This window comes from Pipra filicauda, unplaced genomic scaffold, assembly GCF_003945595.2.
Source record: "Pipra filicauda isolate LSUMZ 115617 unplaced genomic scaffold, ASM394559v2 scaffold306_size1276767_pilon, whole genome shotgun sequence".
Classification (NCBI taxonomy): Eukaryota; Metazoa; Chordata; class Aves; order Passeriformes; family Pipridae; genus Pipra; species Pipra filicauda.
This window is the reverse complement of record NW_024104428.1, coordinates 626,228-634,995: the sequence shown is the minus strand read 5'-3', so window position 1 is coordinate 634,995 and position 8,768 is coordinate 626,228. Positions and strand designations below refer to the sequence as shown.

The following is an 8,768-nucleotide window of genomic DNA, read 5'->3' as shown; positions in this document are numbered from 1 at the left end:
AGCTGTTCAGCCTGGAGAAAAGGAGGCTCAGGGGTGACCTTGTCACTCTCTACAACTCCTGAGAGGAGTCTCTTCTCCCAGATAACAAGTGACAGGACACAAGGAAACAAATTCAAGGTATGGCAGGGGAGATTTAGTTGGACATTAGGAGGAATTTCTTCAGAGGAAGGGTCACTGGACATTGGAATGGACTGCCCAGGGAAGTGTCACCGTTCATGGAGCTGTTTAAGGAAAGTACTGGATGTGGCACTCAGTGCCATGGTCTAGTTGCCATGATGGTGCTCGGTCATAGGCTGGACTCGATGATCCTAGAGGTCTTTTCCAGCCTAATTGAATCTGTGATTCTGTGCAGCTTCCCGGATGGGAAAAACCCTTTTGGGCTGGGATTTATTTTTTTTTAAACCCCCAATTTCCCCCCTCTCCCCAGAGGCTCCCAGGGCCGTGGGAGTGGTGTGCTCAGGCAGAAGAGCCTTGCTGGTGCTTTACAGGTGGATTGGATCCAGTACTGAGGGAAGAGCCTGCAAGGAGGGAGAGAGTCCCCTGGTTCCTCCCCATCTGGTTGCTTGTGCCCTCCTGTTAGCAGGCATTGGTGGGGAGGGGAGCTTTGGGAAGGGGAGAGTGTTTCTTTTGGCTCAGATCTCACATGCACCAGTCATCTGTGCAGTGCTTTGATCTTTAATTGGCCTGGGTGGATGTAGCATCAGCAGTGGGAGAAATTTCCCTCTCCTAGTTCTCTCTAGTTCAGGTGTTAATGGCAGTGTTTTGCTGAGAGAGGGAACAGCTCTGCTTCAACCTGTAACTTGTCTATCTCCCTGCCTGTACTTGCTCACCCCATTAACCTCACCCGCAAAGCTTTGCAGCTGGTGCTAAATGTGGAAATGACAATTTGTTTGTTGTTCTTGTTTAGATGAAAGCTTTTTTCCACTGCCAGTTTACTAAACAAGGTCTTTTTCAGTTTGGATGCCCAAGTGCAGACAGTCTGGGAATGGAGCAGTGGGCACTGAGCTAGTCTTGTCTGGCTTCTCATTCCCACCATAGCTTTGGGAGCCAACACAGTGCTGGCATTGCCATTGGAGATGAGATGCAACAGTGAGGCAGGTAAAGTCAAGGCCCTGCCATGTAACCTGAGGTACCTGGAGGGCTTCAGCGTTGTTTGTCGGCATCCCCCAGCAGTACTTGGCCAAGCTGTCCAGGGTGAATGTGAAACCAGTGTCTGGAGGTGCGTGTTCCAATCCTTGTCTCGTCAAACCATTGTTTCTTCTCTCCTGGCAGTGATGTGGAGGACCAGTGAGTCTGTACAAATTAACTCTTCAATTCTATTCAGCATCTTTTTAGCACAGTAGCTAATAGATTCATAGAATCACAGCATGGTTTGAGTTGGAAAGGACCTTAAAGATCACCTAGTTCCAACCCCCCTGCCATCAGCAGGGATGCCACCTCCTAGACAAGGTTGCTTAGAGTCCCATCCAACCTGGCCTTGAACACTTCCAGGGATGGGGCATCCACACGTTCTGTGGGTGACCTGTTCCAGTGCCTCACCACCCTCACAGTAACTGATCTATGTGAAAGCTAGAGAGCTGTGCATTCTTGGGCTTTTATAGGACACTATAAAGCAATCAACAGGTTACTGTCACCTTGGTTCCTATGAACCTTCTGGTTCAAGGCTTTGTGGTGAAGTCACTGGCATAAGTAATAGTCAGTTCCCTTGTTTTTTAGGCCACATCTGCTTGATTTAGATTTATTAGGGATTTCTGTGTCCCCCCCTTGTTTGCCATTCTGCCTCCTTATGTATGCTATAGACTCCAGTAGATTTGGATTTCTGTGTTGCCCAGGACCTGTTTTATTCCTCCCTTTCTTCTTACTTGTGCTGATGGAAGCTATCAAACAGTTATTTTACTGTCTGTAAAGATCAGTTCTTTAACTTGGCTATAGACAATTGCAGACCTGACTACACTGCTCTCACTATCTCCCTCCTTCCTGTTTTTCCCACCTGAAAGCAGGCACTGTCTATTGGGAGCTGAAGCATTCCCCAAAACCCTGGAACTGGTGGACTGTGTCTTTGAAAGGTAGCACACTAGAAAAATGTCGTGAAGATTGGGCAAAAGAGAATGTCTGCAGTAAAAGATGTCTTCAGGAAAGCTGCTGAGTGGAGGTTGCTGCAGTGAGGCAGTGGTGTCTCTGAGGCCTCGTGAAGTGCCCACAGTTTGTTACACAGGTAAAGGAGTCTCCTCTGTCCTCTGGGGCAGGTCTTGCCTTTGTTTCTAAGATTTTGATTTTCTGCTTTGTCTGAAATGTGTGGGCCTGGACTCTCAGCTTTCTGGTATCCATGTGCTTCCTGCTGCCTTTCCTTTGGTCTGTTGCCAGTGGCGTGCTGTGGGTGATGCAGAGACCCTAAAGCCATACCAAACACTTAACACTAGGGCTGCCATCATGGCTGCTGGTGTGGCATCGACAGCAACAGAGACCAGGAAAGGTTTTGGCCCCACTGAATTCAAATGCTCGGCACCTGCAGTGAGTGCTGGCAGCCTCACTGCTGCAGGAGGGCTGCCTGAGCTGCCTGGGGCCAACCCGGACAGTGAGGAGCAGAGAACATGGTGTCCCTGTTCCCAGTGTACCCTCCTATCCCATCTACCTCTCCCTAGTTCCCAGCTGTCCCGCTTTCCATTTTTACCACTGCAGGCAATTAAAAGAAATCCTGAAAAGAGTTGCAAGATTGTTTCCCATAAGGTTGCCCCTGAAAAAAGATGAGCCCCATGTGGATACACGAGGCACGAGCGCCAAGTGAATATCTAGGCTGGGAAAGCAGCTCAATGCAGGCTGAATGCACGTGCCTGTAAATGTCCTCTTGACAGACCCAGAATCTCCTGCTCCCAGGGGAACCCATTGGAAACTTATTTATGACCTGTGTCACCAGAGCGACTCAGTGCTTGCCAGACTTTAAAGGCAAGTGTCCTCAAACCATTCCTTGGAGTACAAATGCCATAGAAACACGTGGCAAAGACAACGGAATAATTTCTGTTGTGTTTGGGAGGAAGACCTGGGTGTAGAAACCAAGTTCCTTGAGTGTCAGTTCTAAGAATGCCTTTATCTCTCAGGAGCAGTGCCTAGCATTGATTTAAGCAGAGCTCACAGGACCTCTGGCTGGAGGCACCAGAAGGGTCACAGGCAGCAGATGCCTGCAGGGAGCAGGGAGAGGGCGAAGGAGGGAGAGGATGGTGACCTGCACAAAGGCCAGAGGGAGGAGCTGCTGTAGGTGGTGAGAGGTTGGCACAGACACCAGCACGTGCAGATGGGGGAATCTGGTGATCTCCTCGTGTCTCTCGGAGCCGTGCAGTTCTGAAAGGGTTACCTCAGTTTTCTGAGCTCAGAGCATGTGAAACACAGAGGCACAACAAGAGCAGAGAGAGAGAAGGAAAAACGATGTTTCGGAAGCCAAGAAGATAACAAATGGAGGAATCAAGCCTAAGCCTTGTGTTGTGAGAGGGGCAAGAATGCTGGGAGGAGAGGGAATAGGAAAATGTACTTAAGAAGAGGGAGGGAGGAAGAGAGAGAGGTGATGTGACAGAAATGAGCAGGGATGAAACGGGGAGTGAGGCTCACAGTGAATTTATTTGAATTTCCATTCAAATGTTACCCTGGAAGAAAACCCCGGTTCCTGTGAAGTTGTGAAGACTGGGGCTGTGGGGGCCCTCCAGGGTGGCCTTGGCTGCTGCCAAGCAGCATTTCTGTTGAGATATATTTTAGAATATACCACACCACAGCAGGTGTGGGCAATTAGAGGAGAGATCTCCAAAATAGCAGGCGGCTGTCAATTTTTTAGCAAATGGTGTTGCCCTGGTTTTTTTTCTTTGTCCAACTGTGTAGAAATTTATTCTAAGATGCACCATCTTTTACAGAAATATTTTCGAAGGACCTGTTATTTTTTACCCTTCTGTTGCATTTTGTGACCAGACAAGGAGCAGAAGGCTAATCCAAGGGCCAGCCAGGGTGAGTTTTTTTTCCACCGAAAGAAGTTAATGAACTCTAATGAACAAGCAAGTTTCAGGAAACTTTCCCCTCTGAAAGCAGAGGGCAAGTTTCCTCTTGGTTGGAATTTAACCAAATTACACTGATTACTATCTTTGGGAAATATCACCATTGCTCTCATTTGCCTTTTTATAGTGCTTCACAAATATATCACTCCTCAGGACACACTAATTTGACAAGTTTGCATTTATGTCCTCTTTTTCTTGGGAGAGGAAACTGAGTCATAGTGGATTTCATAGTTTGAATGAGTCACGCAGTTATCTTGTGGCTGATACATTGATAAGGTGTGAGATAAACTATCATGATTAGATTATTTTGTTCCGTGACATGGATTGAAATTAAATAGTGCTTAAAAAATACCCCCCAAAGAAACAATTTAGCCTCGTGAGTTTGAGTGGTTTATTGTTTCTTGGACCAAGTGAACACATTGTCCCTGAACAAAGGTAAAAGATGTCCAGGTTGGATGGGGCTCTGAGCAACCTGGTCTGGTTGAAGGTGTCCCTGCCCATGGGCAGGGAAGTTGGAACTAGTTGATCTTCAAGGTCCTCTTCCAACCCAAACCATTCTATGATTTTATGATCCTATGAAAAGTCTATAGGTCTCTGTGGTGTAAATCACAGATTAACTGTTAAATGCTTGTGGGGCAGAGACACAAATAACATTTGGATACCCTTGGTTAGGTGGGTCTGTTTCCCTTGGATTGGTTTGGGTCAGAAAACAGGCATATTGCCTTGGCTTCTTTCATTCCTTTCCCAAGTGCTTTTTTGCTCAGCAAAGAGGGTGAACTGGAAATGTTCTTCCACAGTTCTTCATGACACAGGCTGGGCTGGGAGCCTGGCAGTGATGCTGTCTGCTGCAGGACGGTGGCAGAACCAGCCCTTTGTGACTGCCCAAAGTGAGCCATGAGCAGCTCATGACAAACATATCTCTGTGTCCCAGCCTTGAGGGGCACGTGCCTGTTTCGGGGCAGCTCCGTGGACTGCATGGAGTGCATGGAATATGTCTTAATGGCCAAGTGCTTTGCTTGCTAGAGCCACTCCTGGGTGGAGCATCTGCTGCTCTGCTCTAGCACAGTGTTTTCCCGCCCTTCCAAGTGCTTCTTCCACCCCAAAATGTTCCCATGACTGGCTCTCTGAGTACAATGAAGGTGTTTTCACTCTGGCCCCTTGAGGTGATTGTGGCTGCTGAAATCTCAGGTGCAAAATGGGCAAGAACTGGCACAGTATTCATGTTCAGAATCACAGGCTGCTGCATCCTGCGGCCAAAAGAGCTTTGGCCATTCCCAGCTGCAGAGCTAATGATGATGTCTCTGTGTCCTGGAAGGATGGGTGACCACAGTGGCTATTATAAACTAGTCAACCTGGGCACATAAGCTGTACTGTGCTCATAAAGAGCAGAAATTTGTTTATAAATTGTTCGAGTGTGCTGTGTGGCTTCCTGTGGAGCTGTATCGCTCTTGTCTGCTCTGGTCTGTCTGTCGTGGTGAACCTTGTAGCCAGCTGCTTTGTGAGCAAGGCGCCTGGGGAAATGGAAGGAATGTTTCCACTCCTAGTTTCTGTGATCCTTTGGGGTGGAATTGGCAAAAATAAACTCCTAAGTGCCACCGCAGACCAAGCCCTCCCTGCAGGACACCATTCATGGTCCACTGTACAGATCTACGCATCTTGTCTCTTTTTCTGCGTGCTTTCACATCAGTGGTTTGTCTTCCAGCAGTGAAATGGTGTGTTGATTCTTGCAGGTCATAATTGAATTTCTAAATTCCTGCAGGTTATGTGTGAGAGTCCTGGAAGTTGGAGTTGTTGCGTTTAGGGCTGGTGCCACGAGCACATTTCGGGAGATTTTCTTCTGTGGATTTTAGAAACAGGTTATCAACCAGTTGTTTCCTGTCCCTTTTGCCTGGGAACACGTGGGTTTTTTCCCTTACTTTTCTTTTTAATTTAGAGACCTGTGCATTTGGTCACTGTCAGTGTGGCGGCGGGAGCGCTGGAGGCCGGCTGTGCACTGGGCTGTGCACCCACTGTGCAAAGGTTCATCCCCTGCCCTGTAACCCAGCGCAGAAGATGTGCTCCCCACCTTCTGTTTTTCTTTTGTTGCAACTTTGTCATCCTAAACTGGATGATGCCCACAGCCATCTGCTGCATTCGGGAGTCTGCGGCATCACGCCGGCTCAATTATGCACCTCTCTGGGATAGCAGCAGGGCAGTTTTCTCTTCAGCTTTGAGAGAGTGTTTTCCCCATGCACAGAAGCGAGCTGGATCAGCTGTTCCCATCCACATCAGGTGGACTTTCTGTGTCCATGCAGTGGAGCTGTCCAGGTGTGGCGGGAGAGCTGCCAGTCTTTCACTGTGCTGAGATGCTGATGCTCTGATGTGGTGGCAGATGTGCTCCCCCGTGGCAGCACTTTAACCATTTGGCCCTTTCAATCTTTACCACCTCATTTACTTCTTGTGACTATACGTTTAAACCAAATGTTTTGGGATGATATGAAATTTAAAGGAGATGGTGCAAGTGTAAATTACATTTGCTTTCTTTTGAAATGCCCAGGAGAGAAGGGCTACAAAGGGATAACCTTGAGCCTTAAAGTGGATTCCTAGCAAAGTTGTTTCATTATGGTTTCATACTCAGGGAGAATTACTAGTTTCATACTCAAGGAGTAAGGATTTATGTGTGTGATACACGCTGTGACATCAGTCTTCTTCCTGTGGTGTGCAGGGGAGACATAACTTAAATCTGGGCCAAAATGTTATCTTTTCTTTTTCTGCAGGCTTAGATAAATTTTGAGACTCCAGGGCTGCTTCAGGTTTTCTTCTTTGCCTTTTCTGAAGTTAGTGAAGTACCTGGTGGGTTTCAACGTGCAGCCATCCAGGCTTGCTGTTTGAGTCCTCCTGGGCTGTCCATAGTGCACTGATCCTTTTTCCCCTTCAGTAAATACTTCAGTAAATATGAGGATAGGGGTCAGATCAAGTGGTGGAGAGCTAGAATAGAGGACTCATCTCAGGGACCTGTGCTATTTACATTTAAGACATTTCTGGCCCCACCAGCTGTTCCATGTGTGTTATTTTCAGAAGGGCAATAATCCACGAGAGGTCAGGAGGGTGGAATTGTGTGAATACGTCGGGTGAGGGAGATCAAGACGCTTGGAAGTCCTCAGGCCTTGTCATGACAGAGAGTCATGATCCCAGATGATTATGGCTTGCAGACTGGGAGAACCCCAGGAGAGCTCTGGAAATGCTGCTTGCGTGGTGAGGAAAGGCTGCTCAGCTGGGTGTTTGTGAGCTGTTTTCAGGAGTCATCTGTGTTTACACTGCTGGCAGGACCACCTGTTCTTTTTTGAACAATAATATATGTGTGTGTGTGTGTGTGTGTGTGTATTGCTGCATTTCTGCATTTATTTTTAGCCCTTCCTAAAAACCCCCGACAGGTTTGAAAGATGCTGTGGATTGTGAGAGGTGCCTGGCGGCATTGCTCGCATTGATGGTTGTCAGAATTTCCATGCTAAATCTCTGCTTTGGAAAGGCTTATAACTCATCCTTCTATTCTTGGTCCTGCAGCTCTTGTATCCTGGAAAAAATAAAAAAGTAAAAACCCAAACAACTTTTTTAAAAACCGCTCGGTTTTCTCACAGGTTTGTGAAAATCAGACTTGGCCTAAACCAGAGCTTCTTCAAAGCAGACGCTGAGTCTTGTCACCTTATTTTTACAGTGCCTATTTGCAAATGTATGTCAGGTCTCTTTAATATGTTTCATATGGGCAAATGGAAAAACTGTTTTGCTTAGCAGGCTGATACAGACACTGGATGGTGTAAAATGCCAGGGAGCCAACAGCAGTCAGGTCCCCACCACCAGCTGTGAGGAAGCACAAAGCCAGCTGAATTCTGGCAGAGGCTGGGCAGTCTCCACATCTGGAGCGATACCAGTTGCAGAATTATAGGGTGAATGCTCCTTGTGTCAAGAGCTAGCAGAGAGATGAGACATACCATGGTTTTTTACGTTTATCAACGAAGGACATGCATGTTGCTGTTACCTGCAGTCAGTGAGAAAAATCCAGTGCAAAGCAGCAGCCGATAACTTTAATTAAGAAACACATAGTTATCCCTTATTAACTTTATGGCTCATATTTCCATGATGTCTTCCATCCATACAGAGCAAAGCAGGTCACAGCCACATCATTCTGATTCCCAGTGCCCACCCAGGAGAGACTGTGCTGGGAGGAGATTTAACAGTGTGCCCTGGTGGTGCTCTGAATCCGTGGCAAAGCAGGGAACAGCACACAGGAGCCCAAGTCATGCAACTGTGCTGGGGGGACTGAGCTGCATCTCTTCTGAGAGTTTTCCCACGTTTTGAAAGCCGTACAAATTTTAGCTGCAAATAGTGCATTTGTATGCAGACGGTAGGTGCTAATTCAAAACGTGAAGGCAATGAACTCGAAACTGGGTCCTGATGCACAGTGAGAATCGTGGAGGGAGCACTGGGAACTTGAGCTGAATCAAAGTCAGCGTAATTTCTCATGCAGCGTTCAGTAGGCCATTCAAACTCAGATTATCTTTCGGCAGATGGGAATAACACTTATTCCCTGTCTCTCCAGGAAGGCTGTGAGGTAGCAAAGTACGTGCAGAAGGCTTTGTATATGCAAGAGCTCAGCTGCTTCTCAAAATATATTAGTAGCTGTTTGAATGACAGATACAACCTTTCCTTCAGGTCTTTCCTGACAGCTCTGGACCCTTATGGTTATGAAAACACAGC

At 47.3% G+C, this 8,768-nt stretch overlaps 1 long non-coding RNA gene across 1 annotated transcript in view; it reads left to right on the top strand.

Moving 5' to 3' along the window:
• Window positions 1-1,858: 1,858 nt before the first annotated feature.
• LOC120323642 overlaps window positions 1,859-8,768 on the top strand; it is a 21,493-nt gene continuing 14,583 nt past the window's right edge. The window contains exons 1-2 of the long non-coding RNA XR_005564301.1: window positions 1,859-2,215; window positions 3,897-3,987. This is a non-coding gene — a long non-coding RNA (uncharacterized LOC120323642). The remainder of the gene's footprint in view (window positions 2,216-3,896; window positions 3,988-8,768) is intronic.